Raw genomic sequence first — 16,516 nt, forward strand, 5'->3', positions numbered from 1 at the left:
AAGAAAACTAGCCTTTGGAGGGTTTTGAACACAAGGGAGGTATATGGGAGAAGAATATGAATAAGGATTCACATAATGTATCCTGTCATAAACAAAATAAACTCTTTGCATGATAGGATAAGCAAATAGAAATTAGGTCACCTTTCTGGTTGTAATTCTCCAAATAAATGATATATGGTACTTTTTCCACAAGTTACAAACTCCTTAGCAAAAACAACTTTACCCTTCACATGCAATCTAATGTCTGAACATATGTTATATTTTTGTTATATAATCACCACATTTGAAAACTGTTTTGCTGTCTTGAACAGAATAATGTAAACTTGGTATAGTTAGTCATTTTTCATTTTTCTTTAAATTCCTTTTTTGTGTATTTTTTATTTGATTAAAATTGAATAATAAGGAGAAAGAGAGAAAATTGCTAGAATAAAGTCCTTGAGTAATTGGGAGAGTATTAGGATTTGTGCGCATAAATTTGAACAACCAGCAATCTGGGGAAAAGCCCTGATTTATAGCATTGGCCAATTTTTATGGTATAAATACTCCCTCCCCCCAATTTTCATTGTTTTGTTCAATTTAATAGTGATTATGACCAGGAGAGTTAAGAGCATCTGCCTAAAAGTTGTCACTTACCCAGAATTTTTTTCTAGCCTTTTTTTAGGAACATGTAAATATGTCTGCCATTTTATCAGCATCACTGGAACAGTGTTCATGCATGATCACCTCTAAGATGAAACAATGTGCAAGCTCATTTTTTAAAGTAATAGTAATTCTCTTCTTTCATTCTAGAAAATGAAAAATAGAAACAATAAAGCTACTATATTTATAGTAAAGGCACTGAGAGATTTGAATAAAATGGCAACACTAAATTAAGGTCATTTCTACTCCAGCAGACCAGAACTTAAATTGATTGAAACAGGAGACCTTCAAGATGGGAGAGGAGTAAGACGTGGATATCACCTTCCTTCCCACAAATACATCCGAAACACATCTACATATGGACCAACTCCTACAGAACACCTACTGAACACTGGCAGAAGATCTCAGACTTCCCAAAAGGCAAGAAAATCCCCACATACCTGGGTAGGGCAAAAGAAAAAAGAAAAGACAGAGACAAGAGAATAGGGATGGTACCTGCACCTCTGGGAGGGTGCTGGGAAGTAGGAGAAGTTTCCACACACTAGGGAGCCCCTTCACTGGCGGGGATGGGGGTGGGTGGGGGGAAGCTTTGGAGCCACAAAGGAGAGCACAGGAACAGGGGTGCAGAGGGCAAAGCAGAGAGATTCCCACACAAAGGATTGGTGCTGACCAGCAACTCACCAACCTGAGACACTTGTCTGCTCACCTGCTGGGACGGGTGGGGCCTGGGAGCTGATGTTTTTGCTTTGGAGGTCAGACCCCAGGGAGAGGACTGGGGTTGGCTGGCTGTGTGAAGACAGCCTGAAGGGGGGCTAGTGTGTTACAGCTAGCTGGGAGGGAGTCTGGGAAAAAGTTTGGACCTGCCAAACAGGCAAGAGACCATTGTTTCAGGGTGCACAAAGAGAGGGGATTCCTTCCCCATGTGCCCACAGAAGGCAGAGCACCACCTAAGCAAGCTCCAGAGACAGGCACAAGCCACAGCTATCAGCTCAGTCCCCAGAGATGGGCATGAACCACTAATGCTGCTGCCACTGCCACCAAGAATACTGTGGGCAAGTGCAGGTCACTACACACACGCCCCTGGAAGCCTGTGCAGCATACCACTGCCAGGGTCACGTGATCCAGGGACAACTTCCCTGGGAGAACGCATGGCATGCCTCAGTCTGTTGCAATGTCACACCGGCTCCCGCCACTGCAGGCTTGCCCCACATTCCAATTATGACTACCATAACCCTCCCTCTCTCCAGCCTGAGTGAGCAAGAGAGCCCTAATCAGCCGCTGCTTTAACCCCCTCCTCTCTGTGTAGGGAACAAACTCTTGAGGGTGGCATACACTCAGAGACAGGGCCAAAGCCAAAGCTGAACCCTAGGAGCTGTTCAAACAAAAAAGAGAAAGGGAAATTTCTCCATGCAGCCTCAGGAGCAGCAGATTACATCCCCACAATCAACTTGATAAACTCTGCAACTGAAGAATCCCTGAATAGACAGTGAATGTTCCCAAAATTGAGACAGTGGACTTTGGGAGGAACTGTAGACTTGGGGTTTGCTTTCTGCATCTAATTTGTTTCTGGTTTTATGATTATCTTAGTTTAGATTTTAGTGCTTCTTATCATTGGTGGATTGTTTATTAGTTTTGTTGCTCTTTTCCTTTTTTTAAATTTTTATTTATTTTTTTATATGTATTTTTTATTTTTTAAATTTTTTATTTATATTTTTAATTTATATATATAGTTTTTAATTAAAATTTATTTTCATTTTTCTCTTTTTGTTAGTGTGTATATATATGCTTCTTTGTGTGATTTTGTAATTAGGTCTGCTTTTACCGTTTGTCCTAGGATTCTGTCTATTCATTGTTTTTTTTCTTTCTTCCTTTTCTTCTGAGCCATGTGGCTGGCAGGGTCTTGGTGCTCCGGCCGGATGATGGGTCTGACCCTCTGAGGTGGAAGAGCAGAGTCCAGGAATTTGGAACACGAGAAAACTCCCAGTCCAATGTAATATCAATTGGTGAGAGCTGTTCCAGAGATGTTTTTCTCAACACTAAGACGCAGCTCCACCCAATGGTCAGCAAGGTCCAGTGCTTGATGCTCCATGCCAAACAACTAGCAAGACAGGAACACAACCCCACCCATTGTCAGAGAGGCTGCCTAAAGTCATACTAAGTTCACAGACACTCCAAAACACACCACCGGATGCAGCCCTGCCCACCAGAAGGACAAGATAAAGCTCCACCTACTAGAACACAGGCACCAGTCCCCTCCACCAGGAAACCGCCACAAGTCACTGAACCAACTTCACCCACTGAGGGCAGACACCAAAAATAATGGGAACTATGAACCTGCAGCTTGTGAAAAGGAGACCCCAAACAAAGGAAGTTAAACAAAATGAGAAGACAGAGAAATATGCAGCAGGTGAAGGAGCAAGGTAAAAACCCACCAGACCAAACAAATGACCAGGAAATAGGAAGTCTGCCTGAAAAAGAATTCAGAGTACTGAGAGTAAAGATGATCCAAAAATCTCAGAAATAGAATGGAGAAAATACAAGAACCATTTAACAAGGATCTAGAAGAACTAAAGAGCAAACAAACAATGATGAACAACACAGTAAATGAGCTTAAAGATACTCTAGAAGGAATCAATAGCAGAATAACTGAGGCAGAAGAACGGATAAGTGAGCTGGAAGATAAAATAGTGGAAATAACTGCCATAGAACAGAATAAAGAAAAAACAATGAAAAGAATTGAGGACAGTCTCAGAGACATCTGGGACAACATTAAGTGCATGAACATTTGAATTATAGGGGTGTCAGAAGAAGAAGAGAAAAAGAAAGGGTCTGAAAAAATATTTGAAGAGATTATAGTTGAAAATTTCCCTAACATGGGAAAGGAAATAGTCAATCAAGTCCAGGAAACACAGAGAGTCCCACACAGAATAAATCCAAGAAGAAATATGCCAAGACATATATTAATCAAACTATCAAAAATTATATTCAAAAAAAAAAAAAAAGCAGCAAGGGAAAAGCAACAAATAACATACAAGGGAATCCGCAAAAGGTTAACTGCTGATCTTTCAGCAGGAACTCTGCAAGCCGGAAGGGAGTGGCAGGACATATTTAAAGTGATGAAAGGGAAAAACCTACAACCAACATTACATTACCCAAAAAGGATCTCGTTCAGATTCAACAGAGAAATTAAAACCTTTAAAGACAAGCAAAAGCTAAGAGAATTCAGCACCACCAAACCAGCTTGACAACAAATGCTAAAGGAACTTCTCTAGGCAGGAAACACAAGAGAAGGAAAAGACTTAGAATAACAAACCCAAAACAATTAAGAAAATGGTAATAGGAATACACATATCGATAATTACCTTAAATGTACAGGGTTAAATGCTTCAATCAGAAGACACAGACTGGCTGAATGGATACAAAAACAAGACCCATATATATGCTGTCTACAAGAGACCCACTTCAGACCTAGGGACACATACAGACTGAAAGTGAAGGGATAGAAAAAGATATTCCATGCAATGGAATTCAAAAGAAAGCTGGAGTAGCAAGTCTTATAACAGACAAAATAGACTTTAAACTTAACACTATTACAAGAGATAAAGAAGGACACTACATAATGATCAAGGGATCAATCCATGAAGATATAACAATTGTAAATATTTATGCACCCAACAGAGGAGCACCTCAATGCATAAGGCAAATGCTAACAGCCATAAAAGGGGAAATTGACAGTAACACAGTCATAGTAGGTGAATTTAACACCCCACTTTCACAAATGGACAGATCATCCAAAATGAAAATAAATAAGGAAACACAACCTTTAAATGATACATTAAACGAGATGGACTTAATTGATATTTATAGGACATTCCATCCCCAAACAACAGAATACACTTTCTTCTCAAGTGCTCGTGGAACATTCTCCAGGATAGATCATATCTTGGGTCACAAATCAAGCCCTGGTAAATTTAAGAAAATTGAAATCATATCAAGTATCTTTTCCAACCACAACCCTATGAGACTAGATATCAATTACAGGATAAAATCTGTAAAAAATACAAACACATGGAGGCTAAACAATACACTACTAAATAACCAAGAGCTCACTGAAGAAATCAAAGAGGAAATCAAACAGTACCTAGAAACAAATGACAATGAAAACACAATGACTCAAAACCTATGGGATGCAGCAAAAGCAGTTCTAAGAGGGAAGTTTATAGCAATACAATCCTACCTCAAGAAACAAGAAACATCTCAAATAAACAACCTAATCTTACACCTAAAGCAATTAGAGAAAGAAGGACAAAGAAACACCAAAGTTAGCAGAAGGAAAGAAATCATAAAGAACATATCAGAAATAAATGAAAAAGAAATAAAGGAAACAATAGCAAAGATCAATAAAACATAGCAAAGGTGGTTCTTTGAGAAGATAAACAATATCGAAAAACCATAAGCAAGACTCATCAAGAAAAAAAGGGAGAAGACTCAAATCAACAGAATTAGAAATGAAAAAGGAGAAGTAACAACTGACACTGCAGAAATATTAAGGATCGTGAGAGACTACTACAAGTAGCTATATGCCAATAAAATGGACAACTTGGAAGAAATGGACAAATTCTTAGAAAAGTATAACCTTCCAACATGGAACCAGGAAGAAATAGAAAATAGAAACAGACCAATCACAAGCACTGAAATTGAAACTGTGATTGAAAATCTTCCAACAAACAAAAGCCCAGGACCAGATGGCTTCACAGGTGAATTCTATCAAACATTTAAAGAAGAGCTAACACCTATCCTTCTCAAACTCTTCCAAAATATAGCACAGGGAGGAACACTCCCAAACTCATTCTATGAGGCCACCATCATCCTGATACCAAAACCAGACAAAGATATCACAAAAATAGAAAACTACAGGCCAATATCACTGATGAACTTAGATGCAAAAATCCTCAACAAAATACTAGCAAACAGAATCCAACAGCACATTAAAAGGATCATACACCATGATCAAGTGGGGTTTATCCTAGGAATGCAAGGATTCTTCAATATATGCAAATCAATCAATGTGATACACCATATTAACAAACTGAAGGATAAAAACCATATGATAATCTCAATAGATGCAGAAAAAGCTTTTGACAAAATTCAACACCAATTTATGATAAAAACTCTCCAGAAATTAGGCAAAGAGTGAACCTACCTCAACATAATAAAGGCCATATATGACAAACCCACAACCAACATCATTCTAAATGGTGATAAACTGAAACCATTTTCTGTAAGATCAGGAACAGGACAAGGTTGCCCACTCTCACCACTATTATTCAACATTATTTTGGAAGTTTTAGCCATGGCAATCAGAGAAGAGAAAGAAATAAAAGGAATCCAAACTGGAATATAAGAAGTAATACTGTCACTGTTTGCAGATGACATGATACAATACATAGAGAATCCTAAAGATGCTACCAGAGAACAACTAGAGCTAATCAATGAATTTGGTAAATTAGTAGGATACAAAATTAATGCACAGAAATCTCTTGCATTCCTATACACTAATGATGAAAAATCTGAAAGAGAAATTAAGGAAACACTCCCATTTACCACTGCAACAAAAAGAATAAAATACATAGGAATAAACCTTCCTAAGGAGACAAAAGAATCTAAAACAAAAATGGTTTTGAAGAACCTAGGGGCAGGACAGGAATAAAGATGCAGACGTAGAGAATGGACTTGAGGACATAGGGAGGGGGAAGGGTAAGCTGGCGCGAAGTGAGAGAGTGGCATGGACATATATACACTACCAAACGTAATACAGATAGCTAGTGGGAAGCAGCCGCATAGCATAGGGAGATCAGCTCGGTCCTTTGTGACCACCTAGAGGGTTGGGATATGGAGGGTGGTGGGGAGGTGCAAGAGGGATTGGATATGGGTATATATGTGTACATACAGCTTATTCACCTTGTTATACAGTAGCTACTAACACAGTACTGTAAAGCAATTATACTCCAATAAAGATGTTAAAAAAATAAATAAATTGATTAAAACAAGGCATCACAAGCTAATTTGTGGAATCTTGATATAGGATATTGGTTACTTCTAATGTGGCAAGAAATTCATTCAGTAGTCTTCTCTCAGTTTAAAATGAACATCATGTTTTCTGTTTTGTAAAACAATGGTACAATTCTAATAAATTTAAGTGTTGATCAAAACAATCTTTCATTCCAAGTTTATGCATAGAGATTTTCACTAGTCATGGTAACCAACTGTAATGCTTTATATTGCTTTATTAAGCACATTATATTCCAGATGCTGTCTGTGTCCTCGAAATAAAGTAGTAAACTACATGGATAAAGTCTCAGCATTAGAATGTTTTGGAGAGTTAGTCTTACTATTTTGTGATAGGTTTTAGAAGAAAATTTAAAGTATTTTTCACGTGTGTTTTAGAAAGATAAATAAAGGAAATGTTGAAGCATGTCATAGATGGAGCTCCCCAAGAGGGGGATTCTGAGAAGAGATTTGCATGTGAAATTTATTAAGGAGTATTTCCATGCCTGTGGAAGGTATGCAAGAAAGGAGGTTGGCCAAAGGGAGAAGTTGGGCTGTGATGCAGTCTCAGCAAAGTCTTCAGCGAATTCCAAAAGAAATCCTGAATGTGATATGACCCTTCAGAGTTTTCCTTAGTTTGGGCAAGAGTGCCACATTTAGTAGTCTTGCAGTGACTAATCATGGAATGCAGGGTACTCTGGGCAGGAGCCATGGCCTTGGTTGAGGAGACTCTCTTCAACTATGGTGATTCTCAAAGAAGGCTACTTGATGGTAAGTTTTATGTATTACCTTGACTAGGTTATAGTCCCCAGTTAGGCAGTCAACTACTTATATAGGTGTGGCTGTGAAGGTAATTTTGGTTGATGTTAAGTAAGGGAGATTGTCCTAGATACCCTGGTTGGCCCTAATTCAATAAGTTGAAAGGCCTTAAGAAAAGAGCTGTGACTTCCTTGAGGAAGAAGAAATTCTACATGTGAATAGCAGCTTTAGCTTGAGCCCAAAAGGTCAAGCTTGCCCTTCCTGATATCCTGCTCTACAGATTCCAGACTTATCTTGCCAGTCCCTATAATTGGGTAAGTCAATTTCTTGCAGTAATTTTCTTCATATATACCTTCTACTGGTTTTGTTTCTCTGAACCCTGACTGATACAAGCTGACAGCTAAAAACTGTCTAGTAACAGAATGCCCAGTAGCTGGTTGATTAACCCGTCAGTCCTTAAGGGGTATCTGAGATGGACTTCACAGTGTTCACTATGGAGTAGTTAAATTATTCCTTGTTCTCTACCTTTCACATTCAAATTCATACTTCCTACCACATGCCAGGCAGAGAAAAATAAGAGAAGACTGGGAAGAGCTATTATGTTATTGTACTAAAGGTGATTCATATTCAGGAAGCATACATCCAATTCAAGCAGTCTTGAACTACATAAATTGAAAATCTGGAGGCAATGCTAGCTTCAGGTGCTGCTGAACCCAGGGATTCAAAACAAGTTATATATTTTTGGATTCCCATCCTTTATCTTTCACATCTGCTTTCATCTGCATTAAAAACATTCTCACCATTTCTTGGCTTCCTCCACTGCTTAGGATTTCATAAACCTCACACAAGGAAGTCTGATGCAAACAAACTAAGAAAAAAAATCTGCATATCAAGCATTCTGATTTTAGAACTAGTATTAAGTTTTATTTCTCGTATTTGAATGATGAGTAACACTTAACCAATCACTATGAGCAAGGAAGATAAAATATGCTGATTGAATAACAAAGTCTGGGTCACTAGCCTACCACTGGAGATGGAGGTTTTTAAGTTTCATGAAAGGAAAGGAGCTGGAACACTGACACGGAGGTGATAGTGAGATACCTGTCTATAGCTGGGAACAATCATTATAAAGATTTTTTAAAAATCCACTGCAGAATAAGAAGATGACAAGGAAGGTTGTCTTTCTCAGCCTGGACTCTGGGAAGAAAAATAATCTATTATTATTAAATAAGTATTATTATATAATTGATATGTAAGTACTCATTAAATAGGTATGTTTAACATATAAAAGTATAAAATAAAAAATCAAAGATAAGAAAGGACAATATTTTATAAAAATCTATGGATTTTAAAAAGAATAAAATAAAATGTACAGAATTAAAGTATATAGTTAGTGAAATTAAAAGCCCAGTAGATGGGTTAAATTGCCATTTAGTCACAACATAAAATGAGATTAGTAATATAAAAAATAGACTGAAGAAAATTACTTAAAATGCAGCACTTCAAATTGAAGAGAGAATATTTGAAAAATTAATATAGAGGGAGATTCAACATGTATTGAATAGGAATTCTATAAATACAAACGAAATGGAATGAGAAACAGCAATATTTGAACGGATAAAGGCTTAACATTTCCTAGAATTGATAAAAGACCTAAATCCTCATGTTCAAGAAGCACAGTCCACTCCTGAGAAGAATAAACAAACAATGGAGCCATACCTCAACACATTATAGTGAAAACTGTACCAAAAGAAGGTGAAGGCAAAAGTCAGATCAGGTACAGATCAATGGTCATTTTTGAACAGTAGACTTTTCTTCTTAAAATCAAAAGAAAGTATACTATTAGCTTCAATGTAAAGAGAGAAAAATAGTGTCCACCTAAAAGTCTATTCAGTGGTGTGTTGGAGCCAGCTCATCCTGACTTGGAAGAGCAAGTTGTTAAACCATTGGCAGCTCCCAGGTTCAAGAAGCAAATATAGTCCCTGAGATAGTAGCTATGAATTCTTCTGAACTGAAACAACACTACCTCATATTCCAGAAGCTCAACATAACTTAAGTAGGGAAAACAAAAAGAAATACATTTGCTGACACATCTGAGTGAAAATTCAGAACACCAAAAGCAAAGACAAGATCATAAGTGAAGATGGAAGAAAAAAACAGGAAAACTAACATCAATCTTTTTGTCAACAGTTTTCTCTATATCACTAATAGGAGTCATTAGACAGTGGAATAATATCTTTAAAGTGATAAAATTTAGAACTGTATGCTAGTCATATATGTGTATTTTAGCTGACCCTGTTTAAGAAATTGTATGTTTTTTTTTTTTTTGCAGTACGTGGGCCTCTCACTGTTGTGGCCTCTCCCGTTGCGGAGCACAGGCTCCGGACGCGCAGGCTCAGCGGCCATAGCTCACGGGCCCAGCCGCTCCGCGGCATGTGGGATCTTCCCGGATCGGGGCACGAACCCGTGTTCCCTGCATCGGCAGGCGGACTCTCAACCACTGCACCACCAGGGAAGCCCAAGAAATTGTATGTTTTAATATGAATTGAGCTAAGCATTTTATGATTTTCTTTAAAAATAGGAATAAATTATTTATTATTATCTTTTCATGTTACATTAAACTTAGAATGCGGCTTTGACTTCTAAAAGTTTTATATTCCCTCTATAATATGTGTTGGCTTATTTTGGTTTCTCTTTCATATTTTTATAATAAGAAATCTGATTCAGAAAGTAAAAGTAAATATTATCTCAAATCTTCTGTAAACTTTTAAATATGTTGCTATGGAAGTTGTAAAAGTTACCTCTATATACTTAAGGAAGTAAATTGAAACCCAGTTCATCTTTTTCAACAAATCCTTAGATCATCTGGAAGTACAAAAGCAACTTGAGGTTGCTGGCTAGAAAAGATATTTATTACTTCAAAGGAATTTGGCCTATTTGAATTCCTAACTCTTCCTGGAAGTCTGTCTATATCTACAGCCTTTGATCAACTTGTCAGTCTGGTAAATGGACTGATTCACCCCACAGAATAGATTCTGATGGGCAATATGAACAACCTTAGCTGTCTTCTTTTCTTATTCCATTTCTTTGTTTTGTTCTACTTTCACTCTTCATGATAAACTATTTTTAAAAGGATGAATGATGTGTATTTTATAATTTCTTTTAACATCTTTATTGGGGTATAATTGCTTTACAATGGTGTGTTAGTTTCTGCTTTATAACAAAGGGAATCAGTTATACATATACATATGTTCCTGTATCTCTTCCCTCTTGTGTCTTATATTTGTTTTTGACAAATACTTTGGTTAAAATTTTATATAAAAGGAATTTGATTAATAATAAACCATTGTACTGGATTTATATTTCTATTTTCCTTACCCTGAAAAGTCTACATGAATTCTTCAATGTTTATTTGACCTTCATTACTTAAACACTTCAAAATTAGTTTTGGGGGGGATAGGTAAAATGAATTCTACCTACCAAAACTTTGAGTAAGATTTTGTCCTACCCTAGGTTTAGCCTATCATACAAAATTATAATAGTGTGTAATTTATTCCTGTCTTTAAAGATAATCATAAAATACTTAATTTTAATTAAATTTAAAACATTATTCATAGGGACCTTCAAGATGGTGGAGGAGTAAGATGTGGAGAATACATCAGAATACATCAGAAATACATCTACATCTACATGTGGAACAACTCCTACAGACACCTACTGAATGCTGGTAGAAGACTCCAGACTTCCCAAAAGGCAAGACAATCCCCACGTACCTGGGTAGGGCAAAAGAAAAAAGAAAAAACAGAGACAAAAGAATAGGGATGGGACCTGCACCTCTGGGAGGGAGCTTTGAAAGAGGAAAGTTTCCACACACTAGGGAGTCCCTTCACTGGTGGGGACGGGGCAGGGGGAAGCTTCGGAGTGACAGAGGAGAGTGCAGCAACAGGGGTGCAGAAGGCAAAGCAGAGAGATTCCCACACAGAGGATCCATGCAGACCAGCACTCATCAGCTCGAGAGGCTTGTCTGCTCACCCGCCAGGGAAGGTGGGGGCTGGAGCTGAGGCTCGGGCTTCCTAGATCAGATCCCAGGGAGAGAACTGGGGTTGGCTGTATGAACACAGCTTGAAGGGGGCTAGGGCACCACAGCTAGCCAGAAGGGAGTCTGGGAAAAAGTCTGGACCTGCCTAAGAGGCAAGAGACCATTGTTTCCGGGTGCGTGAGGTGAGGGGATGCAGAGCACCGCCTAAACGATCTCCACAGATGGGCGTGAGCCGTGGCTATCAGCACGGACCCCAGAGATGGGCATGAAATGCTAAGGCTGCTGCTGCAACCACCAAAAATCCTGTGTGCAAACACAGGTCACTATCCACACCTCCCCTCCCAGGAGCCTGTGTCCCGTGATCCAGGGACAACTTCCCTGGGAGAACACACAGCACACCTCAGGCTGGTGCAATGTCATGCTGGCCTCTGCTGCCATAGGCACACCCTGCATTCGGTACCCCTCCCTCACCCCAGCCTGAGTGAGCCAGAGCCCCATAATCAGCCACTCCTTTAACACCTGCCCTGTCTGGGCAGGGAACAGATGCCCTCAGGCAACCTACACGCAGAGGCGGGGCCAAATCCAAGGTGGAACCCCTAGGAGCTGTGCAAACAAAGAAGAGACAGGGAAATTTTTCCCAGCAGCCTCAGGAGCAGTTGATTAAATCCCCACAATCAACTTGACGTACCCTGCATCTTTGGAATACCTGAATAGACAAAAAATCATTCCAAAATTGAGGTGGTGGACTTTGGGAGCAACAGTAGACTTGGGGTTTGCTTTCTGCATCTAATTTGTTTCTGATTTTCTGTTTATCTTAGTTTAGTATTTGGAGCTTATTATCATTGGTAGATTTGTTTATTGATTTGATGCTCCCTTCTTTTTATATATATATATTTTTATTTCCTTTTTCTCTTTTTGTGAGTATGTATGTTTATGCTTCTTTGTGGGATTTTGTCTGTATAGCTTTACTTTTACAATTTGTCCTAGGGTTCTGTCTGTCCTTCTTTTTTTTTTTTAGTATAGTTTTTAGCACTTGTTATCTTTGGTGGATTTGTTTTTTGGTTTGGTTACTCTCTTCTTTCTTTCTTTTTTTAATTACTTTTTAAAATTTTTAATAATATATTGTTATTTTTTATTTTAATAACTTTATTTTATTTATTTATTTTTCTTTCTTTCTTTTTTCCTCCATTTTCTTCTGTGCCATGAGCTGACAGGGTCTTGGTGCTCTGGCTGGGTGTAAGGCCTGAGCCCCTGAGGTGGGAGAGCTGAGTTCAGGACATTGGTCGACCAGAGACCTCCTGGCTCCACGTAATATGAAATGGCGAAAGCTCTCCCAGAGATCTCCATCTCAATGCTAAGACCCAGCTCCACTCAACGACCAGCAAGCTACAGTGCTGGACACCTTATGCCAAACAACCAGCAAAACAGGAACACAACCCCACCCATTAGCAGAGAGGCTGCATAAAATCATAATAAGTTCACAGACACCCCAAAACACCACCAGACGTGGTCCTGCGCACCAGAAAGACAAGATCCAGCCTCATCCACCAGAACACAGGCACCAGTCCCCTCCACCAGGAAGCTGACACACCCCACTGAACCAAAGTTAGCCACTGGGGTCAGACACCAAAAAACAATGGGAACTACAAACCTGCAGCCTGCAAAAAGCAGATGCCAAACACAGAAAGTTAAGCAAAATGAGAAGACAGAGAAATACACAGCAGATGAAGGAGCAAGGTAAAAACCCACCAGACCAAACAAATGAAGAGGAAATAGGCAGTCTACCTGAAAAATAATCCAGAGTAATGAGACAAAGCATGATCCAAAATCTTGGAAATCGAATGGAAAAAAATACAAGAAACGTTTAACAAGGAACTAGAAGAGCTAAAGAGGAAACAATGATGAACAACACAATAAATGAAATTACATATTCTATAGAAGGAATCAATAGCAGAATAACTGAGCAGAAGAATGGATAAGTGACCTGGAAGATAAAATAGTGGAAATAACTACCAAAGAGCAGAATAAAGAAAAAAGAATGAAACGAATTGAGGACAGTCTCAGAGATATCTGGGACAACATTAAGTGCATGAACAGTTGAATTATAGGGGTGCCAGAAGAAAAGGGGAAAAAAAGGGACTGGGAAGATATTTGAAGAGATTATAGTTGAAAACTTCCCTAAGATGGGAAAGGATATAGTCAAGCACGTCCAGGAAGCACAGAGAGTCCCACACAGAATAAATCCAAGGAGAAACAACCAACACATATATTAATCAAACTAACAAAAATTAAACACAAAGAAAAAATATTAAAAGCAGCAAGGGAAAGGCAACAAATAACATACAAGGGAATCCCCATAAGGTTAACAGCTGATCTTTCAGAAGGAACTCTGCAAGCCAGAAGGGAGTGGCAGGATATATGTAAAGTGATGAAAGGGAAGAACCTACAACGAAGATTACTCTACCCAGCAAGGATCTCAGATTCGACTGAGAAATTAAAACCTTTACAGAAAAGCAAAAGCTAAAAGAATTCAGCACCGTCAAACCAACTTTACAACAAATGCTAAAGGAACTTCTCTAAGTGGGAAACACAGGAGAAGGAAAAGACCTACAGTAATAAACACAAAAAAATTAGAAAATGGTAATAGGAACATATAGATCTATAACAACCTTAAATGTAAATGGATTAAATGCTCCAACCAAAACACACAGACTGGCTGAATGGATAGGAAAACAAGACCCATATATATGCTGTCTACAAGAGACCCACTTCAGACCTAGGGACACATACAGACTGAAACTGAGGGGATGGAAAAAGTTATTCTATGCAAATGGAAATCAAAAGAAAGCTGGAGTAGCAATTCTCATATCAGACAAAATAGACTTTAAAATAAAGTCTATTACAAGAGATAAAGAAGGACACTAAATAATGATCAAGGGATCAACCCAGGAGGAAGATATAACAATTGTAAATATTTGTGCACCTAATATAGGAGCACCTCAATACATAAGGCAAATGCTAACAGAGATAAAAAGGGAAATCGACAGTAACAAAATCAGTAGGGGACTTTAACACCCCACTTTCACCAATGGACAGATCATCAAAAATGAAAATAAATAAGGAAACACAAGCCTTAAACGATACATTAAAAAAGATGGACTTAATTGATATTTATAGGGCATTCTATCCAAAAACAACAGAATACACATTTTTCTCAAGTGCTCATGGAACATTCTCCAGGATAGATCATATCTTGGGTCACAAATCAAGCCCTGGTAAATTTAAGAAAATTGAAATCGTATCATGTATCTTTTCCAACCTCAATGCTATGAGACTAGATATCAATTACAGGAAAAAATCTGTAAAAAATAGAAACACATGGAGGCTAAACAACATACTACTAAATAACCAAGAGATCACTGAAGAAACCAAAAAATACCTGGAAGCAAATGAGAATGAAAACATGACGACTGAAAACCAATGGGATACAGCAAAGCAGTTCTAAGCAGGAAGTTTATAGCAATACAATCCTACCTCAAGAAACAAGAAACACCTCAAATAAACAACCTAACCTTACACCTAAAGCAATTGGAGAAAAAGAAAAAAAAAAAAAACCCGAAGTTAGAAGAAGGAAAGAAATCATAAAGACCAGATCACAAATAAATTAAAAAGAAGCGAAGAAAATGACAGCAAAGATCAATAAAACTAAAAGCTGGTTCTTTGAGAAGATAAACAAAATTGCTAAACCATTAGCCAGACTCATCAAGAAAAAAAGGGAGAAGACTCAAATCAATAGAATTAGAAATGAAAAAGAAGTAACAACTGACACTGCAGAAATACAAATGATCATGAGAGATTACCACAAGCAACTATATGCCAATAAAATGGACAACTTGAAAGAAATGGACAAATTTTTAGAAAAGCACAACCTCCTGAGACTGAACCAGGAAGAAATAGAAAATATAAACAGATCAATCACAAACACTGAAATTGAAACTGTGATTAAAATTCTGTCAACAAACAAAAGCCTAGGACCAGATGGCTTCACAGGCGAATTCTATCAAAGATTTAGAGAAGAGCTAATACCTATCCTTCTCAAACTCTTCCAAAACATAGCAGGGGGAGCAACACTCTCAAACTCATTCTATGAGGCCACCATCATCCTGATACCAAAACCAGACAAAGATATCACAAAAAAAGAAAACTACAGGCCATTATCATGGATGAACATAGATGCAAAAATCCTCAACAAAATACCAGCAAACAGAATCCAGCAGCACATTAAAAGGACCATACACCATGATCAAGTGGGGTTTACCCCAGGAGTGCAAGGATTCTTCAATATATGCAAAACAATCCATGTGATAAACCATATTAACAAACTGATGGAGAAAAACAATATGATCCTCTCAATAGATGCAGAAAAATTTTTGACAAAATTCAGCACCCATTTATGAAAAAACTCTCCAGAAAGTAGGCATACAGGAAACTTACCTCAACATAATAAAGGCCTTATATGACATACCCACAGCCAACATGGTTCTCAATGGTGAAAAACTGAAACCATTTCCACTAAGATCAAGAAAAAGGCAAGGTTGCCCACTCTCAGCACTATAATTCAACATCGTTTTGGAAGTTTTAGCCACGGCAATCAGAGAAGAAAGAAATAAGAGGAATCCAAATTGGAAAAGAAGAAAACAGTCACTGCTTGCAGATGACATGATACTATACATAGAGAATCCTAAGGATGCTACCAGAGAACTACTAGGGCTAATCAATGCATTTGGTAAAGTAGGAGGATACAGAATTAATGCACAGAAATCTCTTGCATTCCTATACACTAATGATGAAAAATCTGAAAGAGAAATTAAGGAACGAGTTCCATTTATCATTGCAACAAAAAGAATAAAATACCTAGGAATAAACCTACCTGAGGAGACAAAAGACCTGTATACAGAAAACTATAAGACACTGATGAAAGAAATTAAAGATGATACAAACAGATGGAGAGATATACCATGTTCTTGGATT

Source organism: Globicephala melas, chromosome 10, assembly GCF_963455315.2.
Source record: "Globicephala melas chromosome 10, mGloMel1.2, whole genome shotgun sequence".
NCBI classification, from domain to species: Eukaryota; Metazoa; Chordata; class Mammalia; order Artiodactyla; family Delphinidae; genus Globicephala; species Globicephala melas.